Source organism: Ixodes scapularis, unplaced genomic scaffold, assembly GCF_016920785.2.
Source record: "Ixodes scapularis isolate PalLabHiFi unplaced genomic scaffold, ASM1692078v2 ptg000072l_1___fragment_2___debris__unscaffolded, whole genome shotgun sequence".
Taxonomy (NCBI): domain Eukaryota; kingdom Metazoa; phylum Arthropoda; class Arachnida; order Ixodida; family Ixodidae; genus Ixodes; species Ixodes scapularis.
This window is the reverse complement of record NW_024609908.1, coordinates 64,494-80,342: the sequence shown is the minus strand read 5'-3', so window position 1 is coordinate 80,342 and position 15,849 is coordinate 64,494. Positions and strand designations below refer to the sequence as shown.

The 15,849-nt window shown below is 49.2% G+C and overlaps 1 pseudogene; it reads right to left on the bottom strand.

The window, feature by feature from the left end:
• Nucleotides 1-3,544: 3,544 nt before the first annotated feature.
• On the bottom strand, nt 3,545-15,578 carry LOC115328497 (annotated as a pseudogene).
• Nucleotides 15,579-15,849: the final 271 nt, after the last annotated feature.

The window sequence follows — 15,849 nt, the reverse complement described above, 5'->3', positions numbered from 1 at the left end:
GTTTCTCGTAAATTTTCAATGGAGGACTGTCGTGCTTTCGGTTTATTTTGCGCACTCTCCCATAGAGTTCCACGGAAATCCGATTCCGACTTTTTTTCCTCTCGCCGCAGCGCCATCTGTCGCAAATCGGGGGTACCCGCAAGCAGACGAGTACACAATCCGGTCACGGCGCTGCGGTAGGCTTCTATGGGCCGTTTCCCCACCTGTCTATCTTACACCCTGGTCCAGATGGCGTTCCACCGTACTCTCTATGCAACACACAGTTCGTGAACAAAATCTAAATGGCGCTTCGAACGATGGGAGGCGGGAGTTCCACAGGTGATACTTTATTCGGTTTTTAAAACCCGGGTGACAGTAAAAAGGCTATTGCCCATGCCATAGAGGTTCACTGTACCCACTACACACACACACATATATACGAAAAAACTTTGTACACTGGGATTTGGGTCTGATCGAGTGTCACATCACAGTTCTTTGAGATGGAGGGTTGCACACTTGCATAGTTCTTTTATGTCCTAACGTCGGCCTAGGTCCACTGGGGATGACGTATAGGAACGTTGGCCTAGGTCCACTACCGATGACGAATAGGAGATAGGTGAGGCTGAGGCCTCGTGGATGACCAGTCCTCTTCGTTTGCACAGACGAAACGTTCGATGCTGGGCACAAGATGCCGACGGTCAATAAGAGCTTCTTCGAGCCGCTACACCCGGAGGAGGAGGCCGACGAACAAGAAGCCACGGAACTGCCTCCCAGCGTCGACTTTAAAAGAACAGAGCGCTCCGGAACTTCCATCACACTCGTTTGCCCCGGGTAAAGTACTGATGCGGAATATTATCAGGTCTTTATAATGCCTGCTCGCGTAAAACCCCCGTTTCGTCCAGAAACTCGAAGTGTATGAGGCCCATCAGATGCCCTAAATATACGTAATGCTGCAGATGTAAGTGTCATACGAGAAAGCAGTTAAACTCAACATTAATAAAGTCATAGTTCAATAGAAAACGCACAACAGTTTTTTTTTTTGTTTTTTTTTTTGTTTTGTTTTTGAGAACGACAGGCGCGATCTGAACTTCGAAATTCGTGTGAAATCATTCGAAGATTATCGACTTTCTGCCGAGACTAGGCAAAACCTTGTGAAACACTTATTTGCTGTTGGAAGGGTGACGATAGGGTTGGTCCCGATTCTACTCGAAAAATGCAATTCTGCAGAAAGTCCCCAATGCACTCCAAACGTTCGCCTCGTACAAAAATTGACGAGATCCCGCAAGAGGCTGTGCTTTTACGTTATGTCCATTATCATTTTAATGCCAAATAAAAGTCAGGGAAGGCTACTGGACATATGCTCATCTATTGTGTCACGGACTCGGAGAAAGGTCATAATTTTATAAGTACGCCCGGACACGAGCGTACCCCATAAAAATATTAGATTTTATAGAGCTGCAAATAAAGGTACGTTCGATTATGCACGAGTCACAGTCGTTTACAAGCGTGTGTCAGCATCCCTCTACCCGCTAACAGCGCTTCTGAAATAACAAAAAAAAGTTAAGATAAACTAAATTAAAAACGATGAGTATGATTTTATTATAGCTTTCTATTCTCGTTATATTCTTCCTCCAATTTATATTTACCAATAAAAGTCTTCCAGCTTAAAGTCCGTGAGCGACGTGAAAAAGCGTAACGACGAACAATCGAAACGCGACCGAGAAATATTCAATTCTGCTCGCCAGAGCCGTTGCCCAAACTTGAGAGCTGCAGCCTTATTGGAATGGGGCAGTATTTCATTTACAATTTAAGACACGGTCGGGTCCAGACCCTCCACTCTTTAAAGCGAGCTTAGAGTGAAAGAAATTGAAGAAACGCGTTTCAGTTTCAATATGTTGTTGATTTTACTCAGCCTTATTTGTTCTGACCTCAGAAAACATCGATCAACTCGAATAGAAACAAGCCGGTTTTGGGGAACTTTAAGCGGGTAGCGCAACTTTATAAAAAAAGAAAAAAAAAAACAGAGCAACACCAATTTTCTGGTAATGAACAACGGTTCACGTTACCGTTACGAAATTGTCTTTTTTCAGACATTTCTTTCGTCTCAATGCGTAATTTGAGTCACCGTTGAGCTTCCGTCAACAGCCGTAAGAAGTGCGATCTCAGAAGCACCACCGAAGGAGTATGAACTCCCTCCATTCAAGGATGAAGCCATTCTAACATTTTCCAGAGACACGGCCGACGACAAGAAAGTGACATGGACAGTAGATTCTTTAAAAAGGGTCTTGCGCTCTCGAATACAACTAAACCATGTTCTCGGCAATTTTGGAATGTCTTAATGGTTATAGAGAAAACAAAAAGCCGACAATTGTCGGACCGTAATAACGAAAACGGAAGACGTAGATGAGTTTCTGGCTGCAAGTGATCGGAACTAATTCCTGAGAAAAGGGCTTAAAGGTTAAAAACATGTGCTTCATGGAACTCTCGCTCATTCGACCTATTGCTACACGAATTGGAGTTGCCCAATTAAAAAAAGAGACTAATATAGTTTCTTATTTAAGAGCCCTCCAAACATAACAGAAGGTCTTCAAGATACTGAAGCTTGTCTGTTGCACTATATATATACCTTTAATTCCTGTATTTCAAGGGTCACTGACAACCTGAAAGTCGATACCTTTTTGTTCTAGCAAACGCTTCAGGGGGAGGGCGTAATAGAACCAAGAAAAAAATTGAAACTGAAACATGATGGAAAACCTAAGACTGAGGTAGAACAACGGAAAACTCCAGTCTCAGGTTTACCATCATGTTAACTTACACCGGCTTGTTCATTACACCGGATTGCCTAAGGTATTCTTTTTTTTTTTTTAACAGTGGAGTTGTTAGGGGCGAGTTTCCCCAGTACCGTGTACGCAAACAAGCGGCGTGTCGACACAAAACTTTAGACAGCTACCGCCGTCGCTCATAGACGGCGGCAACCTTTCCAGTCTGGTTTTCACCAGACTGGAAAGGCTGAATCTTTCTAGGCGTCGTCCTAGAAGTCGTCCTTGAGGTCGTCTTAGACGTCGTCCTCTAGGCGTCGTCCTCTAGGCGTCGTCCTCTAGGCGTCGTCCTCGAGGTCGTCTTAGACGTCGTTCTCTAGGCGTCGTCCTTGGGATCGTCCAAGAAGTCGTCCTTGAGGTTGTTCTAGACGTCGTCCCTGAGGTCGACTTAGGCGTCGTCCTCTAGGCGTCGTCCTCGAGGTCGTTTTAGACGTCGTCCTCTAGGCGTCGTCCTTGGGATCGTCCAAGAAGTCGTCCTTGAGGTCATCCCAGACGTCGTCCCTGAGGTCGTCTTAGACGTCGTCCTTTAGGCGTCGTCCTCTAGGCGTCGTCCTTGGGATCGTCCAAGAAGTCGTCCTTGAGGTCATCCCAGACGTCGTCCCTGAGGTCGTCTTAGACGTCGTCCTTTAGGCGTCGTCCTCTAGGCGTCGTCCTTGGGATCGTCCAACAAGTCGTCCTTGAGGTCGTCCGAGACGTTTGTTTGTTTGTAAACGTCTTTATTGTGCCTTTTCGAGGCTGCTCTTGTCCTACGGCATCAGCAGCGGCGGGGGAGAGACACGGGGGATTTCTTTCCTTGGCGGGCCGTGTAGAAGCAGGGCTCCAGGCCCTCCGTCTGCGTGGACAAAGAGGCAGAGATGCTTCCACAGGAGTTGAACAGTCCCGAGCGACGTGTCCTGGGATAGAATCCAGTCGATGTAGCTGGTGGGTCGGTGTTCTGCCGGTAACTCCGACAGAATGCGTTCCCGGGCTGCGCCATAGGTTGGGCACTCCCAGACCAGGTGCGAGGTGGTCGCCGGCACAGCGCAGGCTCGGCACTTGCCTTTGTTGGGATCATCGCCGGACATCTTGGCCTGAGGGCCGGTGTGAGGGCGGTGTTGGTGATAATCCGCCTTATGGTGCCCTGCGGTTCAGGTCTGGAGGCATCGGTGGGATCTCTCGGTTGTGACGGTTCGCGGCGGCGGCGTCTTGCCTCAGTCGGAAGAGGATGGCTTTACATTCCTTCTTGGCAATTGCCGCTAATTCCGTGGAGTCTGGTAAGTCGTCCGGCGGGCCAGTTTCACTCGGCGCTGGGGCGTGTCTGGGTACTTTTGTGTTGTTGGTTGCGCCCGACACGGTTGATTTGCGCAGTGCTGCTCGTGCCTCGCTGTGAGCCCATTCGTTCGCCCGGATACCCGCGTGTGCCGGGACCCAGTCGACTCGTAGTGTAACGTTCCTGTCATGCAGTAGGCGTTTCGCGACGTCGTGAATATTTCGCACCCGTTCGCTCTGACTCTTGATTGCGTTACGGTACTCCGAATATGCCTCCCTGGAGTCCGTGTAGATAGTGATGTCAGCCGCCTTTGTTCCGACGGAGTGACGTTCCTCTGCGTGTATCGCTGCTCGTAGAATGGCATCAAGTTCGGCCCCCTTCACGCCCACACCCGGGGGCAGCGCGCACGCATCCACTTCGAGGGTGGTGGTGTCAACCCAGGCTATTGATGTTCGGAGAGGGCTTCCGGGTTCTTCCGGTGACGGCTGTTCTGCGGCCGCGTCGGTGTAGATGCAGACGTGTTTGTTTCCATCTCTGTTTTTGACAAGCTTCTCGTGCGCTGCCGCGAAACGGGATCTCCTCTCGGGATGATCGGGGCCCATGTGACTTGGGAGCGGTGCATCGTCTGTGAGATTGATTTGTCGTTCCCATGGCGGCTCTTGCACCGGGGGGATCGGCGGTGCTGGTTGCGGGAGGTCTCCCAGCTCTGCGAGAATCCTCTGCCCAGCACGTGTGCGTGTCGTCCTAGACGTCGTCCCTGAGGTCGTCCTAGACGTCGTCCTTTAGGCGTCGTCCTGGAGGTCGTCTTAGACGTCGTCCTCTAGGCGTCGTCCTTGGGATCGTCCAAGAAGTCGTCCTGGAGGTCATCCCAGACGTTGTCCTTGAGGTCGTCCTAGACGTCGTCCTCTAGGCGTCGTTCTTGGGATCGTCCAAGAGGTTGTTCTTGAGGTCGTCCTAGACGTCGTCCTCTAGGCGTCGTTCTTGGGATCGTCCAAGAGGTTGTCCTTGAGGTCGTCCTAGACGTCGTCCTCTAGGCGTCGTTCTTGGGATCGTCCAAGAGGTTGTTCTTGAGGTCGTCCTAGACGTCGTCCCTGAGGTCGTCTTAAACGTCGTCCTCTAGGCTTCGCCCTCTAGGCGTCGTTTTCTAGGCGTCGTCCTCGAGGTCGCCTTAGACGTTGTCCTCAAGACATCGTCCTTGGGATCGTCCAAGAAGTCGTCCTTGAGGTCGTCCTAGACGTCGTCCTTGGGGTCGTCTTAGTCGTCGTCCTTGGGATTGTCCAAGAAGTCGTCCTTGAAATCGTCCTAGACGTCGTCCTTGAGGTCGTCTTAGACGTCGTCCTCTAGGCGTCGTCCTCGAGGTCGTCTTAAATGTAGTCCTCGGCGTCGTTTTTGAGATCGTCCAAGAAGTCGTCCTCGAGGTCGTCTTAGACGTCGTCATCGAGGCATCGTTCTTGGGATCGTTCAAGAAGTCTTCCTTGAGCTCGTCCTAGACGTCGTCCCTAAGGTCGTTTTAAGCGTCGTCCTCTAGGCGTCGTCCTCGAGGTCGTCTTAAATGTCGTCCTCGGCGTCGTTTTTGAGATCGTCCAAGAAGTCGTCCTCAAGGTCGTCCTAGACGTCGTCCCTGAGGTCGTCCTAGACGTCGTCCTCTAGGCGTCGTTTTTGGGATCGTCCAAAAAGTCGTCCTTGAGGTCGTCCTAGACGTCGTCCTTTAGGCGTCGTCCTTGAGGTCCTTAGACGTCGTCCTCTAGGCGTCGTCCTTGGGATCGTCCAAGAAGTCTTCCTTGAGCTCGTCCTAGACGTCGTCCCTAAGGTCGTTTTAAGCGTCGTCCTCTAGGCGTCGTCCTCGAGGTCGTCTTAAATGTCGTCCTCGGCGTCGTTTTTGAGATCGTCCAAGAAGTCGTCCTCAAGGTCGTCCTAGACGTCGTCCCTGAGGTCGTCCTAGAAGTCGTCCTCTAGGCGTCGTCCCTGAGGTCATCCTAGACGTCGTCCTCTAGGCGTCGTTTTTGGGATCGTCCAAAAAGTCGTCCTTGAGGTCCTTAGACGTCGTCCTCTAGGCGTCGTCCTTGGGATCGTCCAAGAAGTCTTCCTTGAGCTCGTCCTAGACGTCGTCCCTAAGGTCGTTTTAAGCGTCGTCCTCTAGGCGTCATCCTCGAGGTCGTCTTAGACGTCGTCATCGAGGCATCGTTCTTGGGATCGTCCAAGAAGTCATCCTCGAGGTCGTCTTAGACGTCGTCATCGAGGCATCGTTCTTGGGATCGTTCAAGAAGTCTTCCTTGAGCTCGTCCTAGACGTCGTCCCTAAGGTCGTTTTAAGCGTCGTCCTCTAGGCGTCGTCCTCGAGGTCGTCTTAAATGTCGTCCTCGGCGTCGTTTTTGAGATCGTCCAAGAAGTCGTCCTCAAGGTCGTCCTAGACGTCGTCCCTGAGGTCGTCCTAGACGTCGTCCTTTAGGCGTCGTCCTTGAGGTCCTTAGACGTCGTCCTCTAGGCGTCGTCCTTGGGATCGTCCAAGAAGTCTTCCTTGAGCTCGTCCTAGACGTCGTCCCTAAGGTCGTTTTAAGCGTCGTCCTCTAGGCGTCATCCTCGAGGTCGTCTTAGACGTCGTCATCGAGGCATCGTTCTTGGGATCATCAAAGAAGTCATCCTCGAGGTCGTCTTAGACGTCGTCATCGAGGCATCGTTCTTGGGATCGTCCAAGAAGTCTTCCTTGAGCTCGTCCTAGACGTCGTCCCTAAGGTCGTTTTAAGCGTCGTCCTCTAGGCGTCGTCCTCGAGGTCGTCTTAAATGTCGTCCTCGACGTCGTTTTTGAGATCGTCCAAGAAGTCGTCCTCAAGGTCGTCCTAGACGTCGTCCTTGAGGTCGTCCTAGACGTCGTCCTTTAGGCGTCGTCCTTGAGGTCCTTAGACGTCGTCCTCTAGGCGTCGTCCTTGGGATCGTCCAAGAAGTCTTCCTTGAGCTCGTCCTAGACGTCGTCCCTAAGGTCGTTTTAAGCGTCGTCCTCTAGGCGTCATCCTCGAGGTCGTCTTAGACGTCGTCATCGAGGCATCGTTCTTGGGATCGTCCAAAAAGTCATCCTCGAGGTCGTCTTAGACGTCGTCATCGAGGCATCGTTCTTGGGATCGTTCAAGAAGTCATCCTCGAAGTCGTCCTAGACGTCGTTCCTGAGGTCGTCTTAGACGTCGTCCTTTAGGCGTCATTCTTGAGGTCGTTTTAGACGTCGTCCTCTAGGCATCGTCCTTGTGATCGTCCAAGAAGTCGTCCTTGGGGTCGTTTTAGACGTCGTCCCTGAGGTCGTCTTATACGTCGTCCTCTAGGCGTCGTCCTTGGGATCGTCCAAGAAGTCGTCCTTGAGGTCGTCCCAGACGTTGTCCTCTAGGCATTGTCCTCTAGGCGTCCTCTAGGCGTCGTCCTTGGGATCGTCCAAAAAGTCGTCCGTGAGGTCGTCCGAGACGTCGTCCCTGAGGTCGTCTTACACGTCCTCTAGGCGTCGTCCTTAGGATCGTCCAAGAAGTCATGCTTGAGGTCGTCCTAGGCGTCGTCCCTGAGGTCGTCTTAAATGTCGTCCTCTACGCGTCGTCCTTAAGATCGTCCAAGAAGTCGTCCTTGAGGTCGTCCTAGACGTCGTCCCTGAGGTCGTCCTAGACGTCGTCCTGTAGGCGTCGTCCTTGAAGTCGTCTTAGACGTCGTCCTCTAGGCGTCGTCCTTGGGATCGTCCAAGAAATCATCCTTCAGGTCGTCCTAGACGTCGTCCCTGAGGTCGTCTTAGACGTCGACCTCTAGGCGTCGTCCTGTAGGCGTCGTTCTCGAGGTCGTCTTAGACGTTGTCCTCTCGGCGTCGTCCTTGAGATCGTCCAAGAAGTCGTACTTGAGGTTGTTCTAGACGTCGCAAAGATAGCAGCTTCGCTGGTCCTCCATCTTCACGTAAAGTGGAAAGGCTCTAACCTTTTTTTTTTGCATCTGAATGGTCCTGTAAAGTTACGGGCTTTTTTTTTTCAGCAGCTGTCGTCAGGGTAGGGAGTTTTCTGCGTGAAACAAATAGTGGCGACGCGGAATAAATAAAAATGGACTACCTTTTACCTTCAGAATTACTTCGTTTGGTTGTGAATTTTGCCATATTATAGACAAGTTGGCGGATTTGTTTGATCGTGTTGAACGCAATGGTTGAATCACTGAACATGCCCTGTGTTGTTTCCTCCGTTTTCTTTTTCTTTTTGTCAATGTATTTTGTTGTGAAAGAAAAAAACAGGCGATAGTGAGTGATGTGTTCGTGTGTCTTCTTTGTGACCTTGTGTCGTATTGTGCGCTGTTTTATTTATTAGAGAGTTTTCGAATATATGAGACTTCGACACTTCGGATTCCTCGAGCAGCCTTGGGCATCAAACTGCAATGCACAAAACTTCCCTTCATGCGCAGCCTGCCGCTCCCAGCTACTCGGGGAATCAAAAGTGATTGAATCTCGAATATTTTAAAACTCTATTCTGATCATGTAACAAATCACCCCACAGTTCGTTCGCGGCACGGCCGCACATTTCGGCTGAAACCTCCCGTATTTCGTGCACCGTTTATCGGACAGAGCGACGGAGAAGAGCCCCGTGGCGTGGTTCTTCAACGGCTCCAAGTTTCGGGCGCCGTGGAGGAGAGTCCTGCTGGACGACAGGAATCAGATCGTGTTTAAGCAGCTCCGGCAGAGAGACTCTGGCGTCTACGAGTGCACGTTGCTCGGAGTCAAGGTCGGACACCTCGAGCTCCACGGTAAAAATACCATGGCCTTCTAAGTGCGCGATGCACTTGAGCAGAAACCAAGTTATGTGCATCGCCGTCGCGGCACCGTCACTTCATCGGCTCAATGAGTGTCTAAACAGGATACTTGAGAACGCGTGAGGCGACACTTTTCCGCCTTATGAAGTGTAAGTTGAAGTCCGCCAGTCCGTCATTTTGTTTCAGCATCCACCGGGCCAACATCAGGGCTTGCCTACTATTCTCCTCTGGTTTTCTGACGTCGGTGCTGGTCAGACTTGATGTCACACGCCACTTTCCAATGGTGTGCCTGTTGCCTCTCCATCTGTTCTGCTGCGCCCTTGTATCCTTTTCTTTCTCGTTTCCGGGACTTGAAGAGCACCCGAGGCCTTGAGCGATTGACTGACAGTCAACAGAGTCTGCGATGTCCGGACCCACTTGATGAGCATGCCCTAGGCCTCCGCGAAGGACACAAGCGACTTTGGCAAAAAAAAAAAAACTTTCCACCCGGCAAAAAAAAAAAAGCGAGCGGACGTGGATTGTTGCACTTTATATGGCAGAAAAGAGTCGTTTCGCGCGTTCTTGAAGTGTCTTTTTTGATACAGCGCTAACCTCCTGCTGAATTCCCGCGATCCTGCCACGACCGGGATCGCGGCAAGCAACAGCGTGCCAATTTTATAGCGTGAGCAGACGGAAATTGAAAGACATGTTTTGAAGATGCGGTAAACACTCCAGTCGGAGTATGTGGGTCACGTGGCTAGACACAAGGTTACATATGACACCAAGCGTGAGTTACGTGACGTCATGAGTCCCGTGACTGACGCTGCGAGGTTGAGATGCCACGAAATATCACGGTGGTTGTCAGACCTAATATTGTTGGGTGTCAAGTTGTGATATGACGTGACGTGACATTACATGACTGTCGGTACGACGTGGCACCGACATATTACGTGTCGGTGCCAAAGTTCGCCGGCGTTGCTAATGCTCGGAGGGCTGAGAGATATTCACGCAGACATTTTCCTTCTTGTTGTTCCCTCATGTGGAATCGGAGTTGCTGCAGGTTCTTGTTGACTGGCTGTGAAAGTTCTGCCTCGAGGGCCCTGACGGCCTCGCTGTACACGTCGCGAGACGCTTGTCGAACTTGCTTACCATCTCCTGCCGGTGACGGTGCTTGCGCCGGTCCCACGGGAGCTAGTAGGGAGTCGTAAACGCGCTCTCCTTCGACGCCCAAGCTGTTGAGGAGTTTTGCTTGTCGTCGTTCGGCTGAATATTCCTGAGCGCCAATAGCCAAGATCTACCTTTCAAACATCCGCAGCCAGGATTTCCACGGTATCGGTGGCGTACTGGCCTTGTCCAGGATGTTCAGTGGTGGCCTGTCACAGTTAGCCATGCATGCGGTTAAGATGGCGCCTCAGAAATCCAGGAAAGCGTTCGAAATCGAACGCGTGGCCATCGACAAGCAGCAGCCGTGGTTCCTTGGTGAGAACGGAATTCGCCGGAAGCAGGCGCCGTCGCGACGCCTGGCATCTGACGGCGAGGGCTTATGCCGAACGACGCATACGTGGCCTTAGGGTGTGAAAGTGCCCCAGTTCAGCACCCTCGTCGCCAAAACTGTGGAGGCGGCCTAGACAGCGACCAGCCAAGTAGAAGTCACATGGCAAACTGTTTTAATTCTCGAAGCAGAAAAAGAGAGAAAAGAGAAGAAAAGAAACAAACAAGCAGACAGAGCGCCCGCAGCAGAGAGCGCGTTCTGTCTGTTTGTTTGTTTCTTTCTTCTCTTTTCTCATTTTTTCTGCTTCGAGAATTAAAACAGTTTGCAATGGGACTCGGACTCGGCCGACGCGCGCAGCAGAAGCGCGCTCTTGGCGCGTGTGTTCGGCAGCGTCGCAGGTGTTCGGGGGACGCTGCCACAGATGTTCAGCAAAGAAGGAACGAAAGAAGAAGGGAAGAAAGTTAGATCGATTGAACTGAACATAACAGTAACGTCACGGTGCCACGTGACATTGCTCTGCGTGAAACAACCTCACGCTGCACATACTTGCGAATGTATGACTAATACATTTGAAAGTAAACATATTCGACAGATATCTGCCTGGTTGGGTGAGAGTTAAAGTCTGAAAATATATCTCCAACCAAAAAAATGAAAGGCAACCCGACGTTTCAAAACCAACACGGTTTCTTCTTCAGGGGTGACTGAAGGCGCGCGGACACAGCAGCAGCTCCCAACCTCTTCGTCTTCAAAAAGGGAAAGAAACGAAAGAAAGAGAAAAGGAAAAAAATAAAAAAGAGAAGTTAGGAAATGGGAAAAATTGTAAAATAACTTGTTAGTTATGAAGATGGTCATCTCTTCAGCTTTTCCGTCAGGTCACGGAGGCCATGTGCGTACACAGAGGGCAGAGCGCCCAGCGACCTGTTTAGGTTTCCTGGCGTGTGCTGGATGTGCCACGATTCCAAGAAAAGTCTTCTTCAAAAATTGGGCTCTGTGTCCACCACGTGCGCGTTCGCGAAGTCAATGTGATGGTCTAGGGTATAGCAATGTTCGGCGATGGCGCTGCGCTCACTGTCAAACTTCCGCACGTCGTTCTTGTGTTGGCGGATACGCTCGGGAAAGTTCTTCGTCCCGCCGATGTAGGTTGCGGGGCACTCTGCGCAAGGAATGGTGTAAACCACGCCCTGTGCTTTTTCCTTTGGTGGACGATATTTCGGTCTTGGCATAAACCTTCCCAGTGTGGACGTGGGCTTGTGGGCCACCAGAATACCTTGCTTTCCCAGTACTCGTGCGAGCGCTTCGCTGGTTCCCTTTACGTAGCGAACGCTTATGAGCGCGACTCGATGGGGCTGTCGTTCTTCTACTGGCATCTGGTTTTGTCTGGCGAGACCTTGCCGTCGGGCGATGCGCTCAATAAAGCTGCTAGAGTAACCATTTTTTTTTAGGTCTTCAATTATGGTCTTCTTCTCCTTCTTTCTATCGGTTTCCGACGAGCAGATAGTCGTTGCCCTACGCAGCAGGGTCGAAACCACTGAGGCCTTATGACTCGTTGGATGGTTGGAGACAAAATCGAGGTAGCGTCCGGTGTGTGTTGGTTTTCGGTACACCGCAAACGTCAGATCTTGTCCTCGTCGGTTCACCAGCACATCAAGGAACGGCAAGGTATCATCCGTCTCATATTCTACGGTAAATTTAATGGCCGGCTCGATAGAGTTGAGGTGTGCCAAAAAACTATTCACGTCACGTTCCTTGAGAATGCAGAAGCAATCATCTACATAGCGCATGAATACTTTGGGGCTGTTGGGAAAAGACCTCCTTTTCTCTTTCTTTCTTTTCTTTCCTTTTTTGAAGACGAAGAGGTTGGGAGCTGCTGCTGTGTCCGCGCGCCTTCAGTCACCCCTGAAGAAGAAACCGTGTTGGTTTTGAAACGTCGGGTTGCCTTTCATTTTTTGGTTGGAGATATATTTTCAGACTTTATGACTTATTTATTTAATCATTTATTTATTGAAAGTACCCTCAGGGCCCGAAGACATTACAGAGAGGGAGTGCACAGACGCGAAATAGATAGCAAAACAGTAACAAGTCAAACAATATAAATATATAAGAAACAAAGAAAAAAACCTATGTCATGGGTCACTGCTAAAATATCCATAGTAACCCTGGGACGTAGGAAAATAAAAAAAAAAAAAACGGACAGAACAACGAAGTTTCAGGGTTACTATGGATGCCATTCACCAGTTCGCCTTAGCTTTTTTTTTTTTTTTTTTTTTTTTACCTTTCTTTATTGCTAAAATAGTTAGTGATGGAATTTCTAAACAGGTTAGTATCAGTTATAGTAGCAATCAACCCGGGGAGGTGGTTCCATTCCTCGGCTGTGCGGATAAAAAATAATATTTAAATGCTGTGGTAAATGAACTTCCAACTCCAACTTTGTGTTGATGGTCAAGACGGGATGAAATGTAAAAGGAGAGAGTAATCATCTGATTGCGTTTTGGAGGATTATGAAAATACATTTTATGAACTAGACATAGGCATAAACTCCTAAGTCGCAAGGAGAGAAATGGAAAACATAAACTACATTTCATCGATGTGCCACTAGCACTACGATGATAGTTGGAATGAATAAAACGGGCTGACCTATTCTGAATTAATTCGAATGCAGTGATGAGAGTATCGGTGACCGGGATTCCAGATGAAGGCTGCATATTCTAATTTAGTCCTGATTAATGTTTTGTAAAGGATAAATTTTTGTGAAAGAGGTGACAATGAAAAGTTGCTTTTTAAGTAGTCCAGCATGCAGTTAGCACGGGTAGTAACATATTGAATGTGGGGTTTCCATGAAAGGTTATTTTTTTAGTAACGTACTTGTACATTGCCACTTGCTCCAAAATGTTGCCATCTAGGTGGTAACAGGGACTTTGCTAGGTTTGAGGGACACTCTCATATGTTTATATTTACTAGTGTTTAGTTTCATTAACCATATTTCAATGTAAAATTTAAAAATCTATTTTTTTTTTATTTAAGAAAACGTAAAAAAACAAGGACAACAGGAAGAATTGGACGAGACGATGCGCTACTGTCAACTGACTCTTTACTCAAAAATGACGAACCTATATACACTCCCAAGCAAACCCTTCGCTCACAATCAAACTTCTCGCGAGATGAATTCCCAAATTTGCGTTTCATCGAGTACGGGAGAACATGGGCACCTGTCACAATGACTGTAAAAACAAACATTTGACTAGCTTCGAGTGGCTACAGCCAAGAAAACGCTTACTGGAGAGCTGCGATGCAACCCCACAACCATTGAAGGTACGTTTTATAATAAGACTCGTTTTCTCAAGTAAGGAGTGCAGAATGCATGCGCGAGATGAGGTGGCTTCAATATGTGAGCATGATTTACATGTTCTCATAGGGTTACCAACTCTTCAAAAAAGGCAGTCGGAACAATTGGGGGGGGGGGGGGGGGGGGAGGTTGTAAACTGACATAGGCAGCCAGCAAAATCAGCCCTTTCTTTATTCCGGCATCTATTTACACTTCCGGGGAAACCCGTCTCTTCTTTAGTGCTGCGGCTTTTTGAAGCGGCACTTCTGCTGGCTGCTGGCTGCTCGCAACACTTCCTCTTGCTTAAGAACATGCTCCTAGAAGTTGTCACACTACACTAAGAAGTTCAGTTTTACCTGCACGAGTTCAACACGCAAAGAATTTCTTTCATCTCTCCAAAAACGCTTTATGACCGAGAATACCCTCTCCACCGGGGCGTCGCTGAAGGGAACAGAAAAAATTCCACAAGCTTGAGGAGGTTCGATCCGTCGCAGCTCTTGGAAAACTCTACCCACTTCAGGGCAGCCGGTTGATCCTGTGCTAATAAGTTCGGCATTGCACTGTGGAGAATGTCGAACTCATCATAGAGGTTGTCACCATCGAGTTCTAGTCCTGTCACGTCAACAGCGCGCATGAGCTCGCCAAAACTAAACTCCCGTCTTAAGCAGAGCACCGAGAGTGCCATCAATGAAGAACTGTCAAATGGAAACAATTTCTCGAGGTACTGAACGCTTCGCTCATGCTCCCGCTCGGCATCAGTGCAGAATACGTCTTGCTCGTGCTGCGTCAGATTCTTTAGAGCCTGGTGCACCTCGAAACCATAGAACTTGTCACTGGCTCTAGTCTTCAGGTCCCTTCTCATGAAATTCATAATGTCGTAAAGGTCAGTGAAATGAGTGGACTGGCTCTCAAGCAACTTGATCTTGGTCAGAACCAGGTGCATAAAATGATGCAAGAAGTACATGTAGCACTGGGGAAAACGGATGTCATTGTCACTGGAAAGTTTGTTTTCTTAGTTGGAGATGAACTTCCAAATGAGAGGATTTGTCTCATCCTCCGCATGCCACAGGAAGTAAGCACGTACAGTATTCCAGTTTTTTATCAGCCTGTCAAGAGCAGGAAATAGTGACAACCACTTGATTAGAAGACGCTTAAGAAGATTGATGTACTCTCCTTCGACTATGAGCTCAAAACAACTCCTCAGTTCTTCTACCTTCTTTGCTGATGAGAAAAACTCTTCGATGAGCACGATTTTCACATCATATCTGAAAAGCCTGCGTGAGAACTTGGCCGTGTTATGCAGGACGTCACAGTTGCAGTTGGCTTCGATCAGGGGAGAGTTAGACGACTCAGGTTCTCAAACATCGAATGATATCTTCCGTAGTTCACCGATGCATTGTCAGCTGAATACGCAGAGACGTCCTCAATGCACAATGTGTTCTTGGCAATCACAGACTTCAGCCTGTTTGTGATTCCATCACTTCTCACGTCATGGTCAGCATAAAATTCGAGCAGTCCTTTTGACACGCCACGCTCTTTCGAGAAGTATCTCAATAAAACTGAAAAGCACTTGACGTTGCAGGTGTTTGAGGCATCAGTGGCAATTGAAAACGTCTTGTGGTCACGGTTATCAGACAGGAGCACCTCGACGGAATGTGGAGCGAGTGCATTCTCTACAATGCTCTCGCATTTCGTACAGCCCCAGTGTGTTTTACTGGTAAGCTTTGAGTCTGAAAAAACTTTACTTGCCAGCTTCGACAAAGTTCGCGATGCACTCATTTTTGTTCTTGGCGTGAACAGGTTCCTTGTTTTTGCTAGACTGCATATGCCCTCTGATGGCGGCAGTGCCGTCGCTTTTCACCGGAAATTTGCATGGGCATACCTTGCATCTTGCCATGCCTGCACTTTCTCCCTTGGTTAGCCACAGTCTGAGCGCCGTGTCCGCCAACCGCTCCTCCTTGAAGGTACACTGCCTTTTACCCATTTTTGCGGTTCTCGGAGTCGCAGAGAAGTTGCTTGTTGTTTCGTTTTCACCGCCAAAAATTTCACCGATTCTTAGACATCCTTCGTAACTGTCCTGTTCACTAGACATCGTTCTGTTCTTGGCCTCCCCGGCACAAAGTGTTCACAGAACAGAAGCTGAACAGCACACGTTTCCAACTTGCAGTTGCAGCAGCCGTGATAAGGTGCAAGGAGTGCAGCGTCATGAAGGAGGGGGACACAAAGAGGGTTATACAAACCATGATGATAGCAGG